The sequence below is a fragment of the Pyrus communis genome, chromosome 6 (assembly GCF_963583255.1).
Source record: "Pyrus communis chromosome 6, drPyrComm1.1, whole genome shotgun sequence".
NCBI classification, from domain to species: Eukaryota; Viridiplantae; Streptophyta; class Magnoliopsida; order Rosales; family Rosaceae; genus Pyrus; species Pyrus communis.
The window spans coordinates 22,404,116-22,413,244 of NC_084808.1; positions in this window are offsets into that span (position 1 = coordinate 22,404,116).

The following is a 9,129-nucleotide window of genomic DNA, read 5'->3' on the forward strand; positions in this document are numbered from 1 at the left end:
CGAGAACAAGCTGGGCCACGAGAGTGGGCTGCTCGGCGTGTGGCACACGTGGGTGCGAGGCTAAGGCTCGACTTGGCAACGTGTTGGGCTTGGAGTGACATGGCTTGGGTTATGGCCTTGGTGCCATGAGCCTTGGATGGCACGGCTCATGCCGTGGTAGTGGTGCCATGGATCTCGCCACGGGTGGCCACCGCTGTGGATCCCATGGTGGAACCTTGTGGTGGTGGTGCCACTCCCCCTAGAATCACATTTAGTTTCGTGGATCGCCGCGGTCCCATTTCTTGAATATTGTAATTTTCACTCATAATGTTTTCTAAATTTCTAGTCATCGTATTTCTCTTTTTCGTTTTATCAAAGAATCTTTGCAAATAAAAAATTCTAATAATAAGAACGTACAAAAAATACAAGTGGACTAGAAAATAGAGAAAAAACCCTTTTTATGTGAAAGTCTTCTACGAGTGTGAATTTCAACTCTCAATGAAATCACCAATTTATGGATGCAAATTTCTTCCTCCTTGACTTGGACAATATTGTACCTACAAAACAAATAATAGCTTAGGTCAAGGCCAAGAGCCTCACGTGCCCATAATGAATGGGGGGGGGGGGGGGTAGGGCTTTGGCTGAAGAACCTCTGATGCCAAAGTTAGAATTTAGAGAGAAAAGTGTTTGAGAGTTTTGGAGAATTTTAGCAAGAGTGTGGAACTAGGTTTTGGTGAAAATGAGAGCCAATATATAGGGCATGGCCAGTCCTCTTTGGAAGAAAGAGTGGCCGGCTCTTGGGTATTTTTTTGGGGCGTAATGAGTGATTTAATTGGTGATTAATGGATTAATTAGGAATTAATCTATTAATTAGCCAATTAATCTCCACTTAAATGGAATGTTATGTAGGTTATAAAATAATTACCTAAGATGAGGATGGATGAGAATATCTTTGAATTGGTTACCTATTTTGGACACTTTTGACTTGATTGATGGATGATTGTCCACTGCTCGTGCGTAGGAATTCCGGTATGCCTCAAGGGTATTTTTGTCCTCTTATACCCAAAAATCCACGTGTCACCTTATGATTATTTTTGGCTCCACAACACACATGCATACATATGTATAAATTAGTAAAATTACATGGAAAATTAACAAACATAAAATAAAAGATTTTAATATGATATTTTTCTTAAATACGGGTTCTCACAAACTCAAATTGCTTGTAATATGAAAGGCAATTTTAGAGCTTTATATATAAATGAGTTTATAATAAGGAGGAAAAGTCTATTATGACCCAACAACTTGGAAATTCGGAATACAAATACCGTCATGGAGTTGGATTTCAAAATTTGTGCGGATCTCATCAAATCTTTGATTTTCCATTATTTAGTAAATACCGAAGGATTTTGTAATTGGAATTCAATTTCGCTGTTTGATTTTGATTACCCTTACTTGAACGTGTCGTTAGGACTAAATGTGACTAATAATTCTTGGTTGGAAATGACCTAATGCGCACGAAACTATATGTTTCTTTTTCCGTGCCTATTTTAGCTACTAGGCAAATATTGACTAATTTTCATGTATTTAATTGTTTGTGTTAAGAGCTTTATTAAGTTGCTCTCTCTCTCTCTCTCTCTCTCTCTCTCTCTCTCTCTCTTCAGTCTTTGGATTCTGTTCAGTTTTTGGTTTTTATCGTTCTGCAGAAACTTACGCACTCCCTTAATTTTCCCAAGCATACAAGTTTTGGAACCCTACAATACTTCATAAACCCTCCACTAGCTAGCGTTAAATTGTTGTCCAACACGATTGGTCTTCTCCAACATAATATATGGGATAATGGTTATTAACGGGACGGTGAGGAAGATGAACGGTGGAATGTGAAAGAAAAAGCATAAGTAAAAATATAACAGAAGATAAAGGTTTAAAAAAGAAAATAATTCTTATGAGTAATTGCAGGTTGCACGGGAACTTTGAAACACGTCGTACGTGCGGCATGGTATTAGGGTTAAAAACGGAAAATGATTTTTTCGAGTAATTGCAGCTTCCATGGGAAGTTTGAAAGACATGTAAAGAGAGTTGAATCTTCCATGGGAACCAGGAAAATAATTTTTACGAGTAATTGCAGCTCCCATGAGAAGTTTGAAAAGTATGTCGTGCCTTGCTTAGAGTATCTCCAAAAGAAATATTAAAATCTTAGGTAGAATGATAATGTGCGTATTTGACGGCTCCAAATATGTTGTCACTTTTTGTGTGTCTCATTACTAATATTTTGACACATGTCCTCTAACTTAACTTAATCTCAAACTTTCTTAACTTTTTATTTAACATCTATAGCGCGTTTACTAATCCGTAATCAAATTGAGAGGAATTGAATTGAGGAGGAATTGAAATGAGGTGGAATCAGAATCAGAATCAGATTCTTGTGGAAGTTGTTTACTAAAACTGTCTGGAATCGGAATACAATTCCATAAAGCTGTTTACTAATTCAGCAGAATCGGAATATAAACCAGTATGTTTACTAAAATGCCTTTGTCTCAAATCAAATATTATATATATATTTTTTTAGTAAAATTTGATGTAGTATATAATAGTAAGAAAAAATTAAATAGCTTTTTTATTTCATAGACATACTAATGATCTCGTTTATTTATTTATTTTTTTTTATAAATTTAAGTATTGACTTTAAAAGGATAATCTTGGGTGAGAGAAGATAGAAATGAGCTGGTTGAAAGGAAAAATAAGCCTAGGGTTAAAAGGATAATCTTGGAAATAATGAAAGTAAGTGAGGGCATAAAGAGAAACAAAATTATCATTCCGATTGCTTGTGCAATCCGGAATCCAAATACCTTGTATATGTTGGGAATCCAAATCCTCTAATTTCAGGAATTGGATTCCATTTTTTGTGTGGGCCCCACACACTTTTGATTCCTTCCAATTTTAGTAAACACATGTATAATTCGTAATTGGAATCAGATTCCTTATTCTCATTCCGATTACAGATTAGTAAACGCGCTATTAAAAGTTAAAAAAAATCCAAAATAATCTAATTGTTGGGTAACGAGGCCTGCAAATCCAAAATAGAATTCTTTCTATGGTTGTTGGGTTACCAACGTAAGCAAACTTCTTCCCAATTTTTCTCCATCGTTGTACTGCTTCTTCACTTCTTTCCAAGCTAGCTAAGTTCAACCAGAGTTGGCTTGGAAAGAAGTGAAGAAGCAGTACAATGATGGAGAAAAATTGGGAAGAAGTTTGCTCACGTTGGTAACCTAACAGCCACAGAAAGAATTCTATTTTGGATTTACTGACCTTGATAACCAAACAGTCAGATTATTTTGGATTTTTTTTTTATACTTTTAAATGTTAAATAAAAAGTTAACAAAGTTAGAAACTAAGTTGCACTAGAAGAAGTGTCAAAATATTAACAATGAGACCTAAAGGAGACACGCAAAAGGGGACAGCAGACCTGGAGCCATATTTGACATAAAAAATCTCTCAAACTGAAGTGTTATTTGCTGACTGGATTTGAAGGCTTTGTGATTTGGAATCAAATTTGACATCAATGTCAAATTTATTTTTAATTCATTTTAATGGTGGGTCACCTATTCCACTAATATTTCAACTAATTAAAATTTTGTTTCAACATTTTTTTAATAATTACAACCATTTAAAACTCTATTTAAATAATAAAATAACATTTGACAATTTGGTTGGAGAAGTACAAAATTTGACATAGGGCTTCAGATTGCCACATCAGCCATCAATTCACTACTACATAAAACAGTTTTGGCGACAAAACATAAATCGTCACGTAAAGTAGAATTTCGCCGCGTTGCGCAAAATTGTTTGTGTGACGAAATTTGAGTTCATTGCATAAAATGTATAGGGACAAAGTCTAATCGTCGCACATACCTATAGGTGCGACGAAATAGAACTTGTCGCATGAAGTTTAAAGGGATAAATGTATAGGGACAAAGTCTAATCGTCGTACATACCTATAGCCCAAGAAAGAGTGACGAGGGTGTCTTTCATCGCCTATAGTTTTATGGGACGAAGCTCTCCTTATCTTAAGATTATACTCTGTTGTCGTGTTTGTTAATAGGGTGACGAATTATTTCGTTGCGCAACCATTGTTAATTTTTTTTAAAAACATATTTATAAACTAAATTTTAAGCAAAATAATTTTGTTTGGTTAAATTGAATTAGGAACAGTAATTGATAAAGAAGAATATTAATTAAAAATAAATATGAAAATGTAAGTACAAGCTGGAAATTTTTTTAAAAGTACGAATGTTTAATTAAAAAAAAAACTACAATAAAAAGTCATCAGAGTCAGCTCCGGCAGTTAGCTGTACTGGGTTGGGGGCATGGGAAGTCGTAGGCGTAGTGGGAGGAGGTGTAGCGGCGGGGATGTTGAAGCTTCCCCTTGTAAGAGCGTGGTGATGATCTGGGCCATCCTAGACTCTTGGGTAGCTATATAAGCATGCTGGGTGGCGATATGGGCAGTCTGCTTCGCAATGTACTGATTTTGGGCCGCTTGCTGCTGGAGTTCCGCTACTTGCTTCATCAATGATGCAACCTATCTCTAGGTGGAGGTGGAAGATGAGGTTCCCGTATCACGATAGCGGGTATTTCCCATGCCCCGATACACCTTCCCCCACCTAAGACTGAGTTTTTGGTCGATGGTGTCTGTCATGATATGAAGACCTGCATCCTCAGGGAAGGGGGGGCAACTCCTTCATCGGGGTGTTAGGGGGAAGCTGGGAAGCCACTTCCTCGAGGATAGCCTAACTCATCTCGACCATATTAACCTATAATTATAAAAGCAAGTTAATTAATATTTATATAACATTTACTTAAAATGAATAAGAATTATAAATTTAAAAATTACAAAAACTTACATGGAGCTTCTTCGTCAACTCATCGCCAGGCTGTATGTACACCTCCTTGAATGTGTCAATCTCAGGAAACTTCGACCTCGTTAGCCTTAAAAATTAATAAAGGCATGAGTTATTAGTTGTGTAATTTAAAGTAAGAGTAATGATTTTTTTTTTAATTTTTAAAAATGTGGTTACCTGACGTCGCTCCTCCATCCTGTATAAGAAGCGTCGGGAGCCGGAGTGGTGGAAAAGCTTCTTCTTCAACCTATTTATTGTGTTGGCCTTGCCTCTTTTCTGTTAAAAAGAAATGAACCGTATTAGTGCCGATATTAATTATGAAGTATTCAAATAAATTAATAAACGGAATTAAAGTGTTAATAAAATATTATTAATCTAAATAATTTATATAATTCACTTACCAAGTATTTTTCATCTTGAAAATGGGTGTAGTGTGACATCCCACATAGCCCAAGGGGAGTGATCCTTGAATGTATATTCTCATCCCTACCTAGCACGAGGCCTTTTGGGAAGTCATTGGCTTTGGATTCCGTAAGAACTCCGAAGTTAAGCGAGAAGGGGGCTAGAGCAATCCCATGATGGGTGACCCACTGGGAAGTTGCTCGTGAGTTCCCAAAAACAAAACCGTGAGGGCGTGGTCGGGGCCCAAAGCGGACAATATCGTGCTACGGTGGTGGAGCGGGCCTGGGAAGTGATCCGCCCCGGGCCGGGATGTAAAGTTTGGTATCAGAGCCTAACCCTGGCCGCGTGTGTGCCGACGAGGACGTCGGGCCCTTAAGGGGGGTGGATTGTGACATCCCACATCGCCCAGGGGGAGTGATCCTTAAATGTATATTCCCATCCCTACCTAGCACGAGGCCTTTTGGGAGTTCACTGGCTTTGGATTTTGTAAGAACTCCGAAGTTAAGCGAGAAAGGGGCTAGAGCAATCCCATGATGGGTGACCCACTGGAAAGTTGCTCGTGAGTTCCCAAAAATAAAACCGTGAGGGCGTGGTCGGGGCCCAAAGCGGACAATATCGTGCTATGGTGGTGGAGCGGGCCCGGGAAGTGATCCGCCCCGGGCCGGGATGTGAAATGTAGAGCCAGGCCTAATTTTCAGGGCACTTCACCAACTCTAAGGGGCACCCATGTGCTAGAGTGACAGTCGGATCGTCGAATTTCTGGAAATACTTGTGGAGGTCACTCTTTCACTGAGTGAACCAGTCGGTGAAGAGTTCTTGGATGTATTTGATTTGATTGGCATCAAGGTCCTCGAGCTCATAATGATGCTGCGAATAAGATAAAAATTAATCAAAGTTACCAGTTATTAATTTTGCACAATTTACTTAAAAAATAATGAAAAAATAAACTTTGCTAACCGAGCTCATGAAGAAAGGCGTCCTTGGTCTATTGTGGGATAAGTCTCCAAGACTCCCATTGCATTGGGCAGTGATGACACACAACGAAGCCAATGTTATGGACCAAACGGTTGTGCTGCTCCTTTGTTGATGCCGCCCGATGTCGAGCATCCCATGTAATCTTTATATGCTCCTGGGTGGTGCATGTGAGTTGTGAGGTGCCCATGAGCTTGCTTGGGCCCCTAGTGTTTTTACGAGTTGCAAAAATGAAATAAGTTAGTGTAAAAATAAATTAAATAATCTACGAAAAATTTGACAAAACTTCCCCTAAAAATACAACATTTCCCAAAACCTACAAACAAATATACAACACCAATACCCAACAATTCACACATAAAGGAACCGAATAATAGTATATTAAATTTATTAAATTAGAAATTTTCACAAAAGATGTATTACCTGTATCGGCTTCCTCTCTGTATGCAGTGGAATTCGATGCATACTCCTCTACCTTGTTGGTAATCCGAGCAGTTGATGAGTCCGCTAGGTGCTTAATAACGGATGAGTCACCAAAGAAGTAGATGACTCAAGCATTGTAGACATCATGGCCTGGGGTGGATGTAAGACAACCTCCGACGTTGGGGCTAGTATTGGTAGAGCGGTGGCGACTGTAGGCGTAGGTGGTGGAGGCGTCGGCAAGGATCTACCTATTGACCTACGCTACTGTTTGGACCCAAACTTGCACCATCGGCCCGAGTAATCGAGGCCGTTGAGTGAGCGTACTTCCACACTATCGATGAATTGGTGAAGATAATTTTATTAATATTAAAAGATAACATTATGATTTTTATCATAATTATCTTTTAATAATGATTTATCTTGACATTTTCATGTGAAAATAATATATCTCCAAGCTAGGAAACAGGTGGGAGAATTCAAGATAATTCAAGTTGATGTGGATGTTTGGCATATGGGTGTCTGGTTGGATCAGTTTTTGGTTAACAGATATGCACGACATCAGATAATGAAGCATGCAGAACATGATGATATTATGAGGTCACTTGGAACTACTAATAGGATTGGATTCCGAACAGATTATTATCCATTTAAATATGGTGATAATTAAAAATGAATTTAATATTCATAGGGTCAGGATGCATGCGGCAGTTTTGGTAAAAGATGATGAGAGCCTAGGAAAGCTAGGTTTTTGCTGATGTGATAAGCCTAGGATTTGATGGTGATGGAGTTATGATAGGAAGCCTAGGTAGGCTAGGTCTTTGGTCATGATGGGATAAACCTAGATGGGTTTTCATTTGAAAAGTCAGCCACACGGATCATATTTCATTCTGCAAGTTAAAGTTGTAGTCGGACTCCACAATTATCTAGCCCATTATTATGTATAGTAGGCCAAGACAAGAATAAAACGTAGTAAAAATCAACATTATAAATACAGAGTTGCATCTTCAGTTTGAGGACCTCCAATTCAACACACAATTGCCCTGCAAAAAACCTCTCAAACATCTTGAGATTTTTTTTATTTTCTTTTTCTCGCCGACACAACTTCAGTTTGGATAAACAACATTGTGAAGGCAACCGGCGAACATCTTCAGTTTGGATAAACAGCACTGTTGCCGTACAATCAGTCATTCCCGAAACACCTTCAGTTTGGATAAACAGCATTGCGTCGAGGCTGACTGGTTATATATCCAAGTCTCGGTTAAGAAGGATTTTCGAATCCTTATTGGCAGAGGTCATCTCATTAGCCTTCTCGGCGAAGTGAGGTGTTACCAGGTTACCACATTCGACACCCTGAGAGTCGAATTTGGTATTGAACTTCGCAAAACTAGCAGCCTTGTCTTCAGGCTTGAGAATCCAAAGGCCGAGATTTGTTCCTTCCTCGGCTGCAGTCGCAAGATAAAGAAGTCAGCAACGCGCTCAACGCAACATCAACAAATTTTACTCCTTGGTCAAGCTCGACCAATGAGTTAGCACGTCCCACATTCAACCGAAGGATGTAGTTAGCTTATTAGTTACTCGGCCTGCACACCACGTAGGCTTTGTAATTTTTAGGGTCAACAACTGCCTAATCAATTGCGACATCTACAAAATCCAATTGAACGACAAACATTCAAAACTATGTTATTTGTGATATCCCACATCACCCAAGGGAGTGATCCTTAAATGTATATTCTCATCCCTACCTAGCACGAGGCATTTTGGGAGCTCACTAGCTTCGGGTTCCGTAGGAACTCCGAAGTTAAGCGAGAAGGGGGCTAGAGCAATCCCATGATGGGTGACCCACTGGGAAGTTGCTCGTGAGTTCCCAAAAACAAAACCGTGAGGGAATGGTAAGCCCAAAGCGGACAATATCGTGCTATGGTGGTGGAGTGGGCCCGGGAAGTGATCCACCCCGGGCCGGGATGTGACAATTGGTATCAGAGCCAATCCCTGGGCGGAAATGTGCCGACGAGGACGTCGGGCCCCTAAGGGGGGTGGATTGTGACATCCCACATCGCCCAGGGGAGTGATCCTTAAATGTATATTCTCATCCCTACCTAGCACGAGGCCTTTTGGGAGCTTACTGGCTTCGGGTTCCGTAGGAACTCCGAAGTTAAGCGAGAAGGGGGCTAGAGTAATCCCATGATGGGTGACCCACTGGGAAGTTGCTCGTGAGTTCCCAAAAACAAAACCGTGAGGGAATGGTAAGCCCAAAGCGAACAATATCGTGCTATGGTGGTGGAGCGGGCCCGGGAAGTGATCCACCCCGGGTCGGGATGTGACATTGTTAATACCAATTTATATAGTCAATACAAAGTCCTAAAATTTAAAAAGTAAAAATTGTACCCTATAATTATACAATTAACACAAAATTTATGAAATTGTAAAAGCAACCCTAAAATTAAAAAAGTAATAC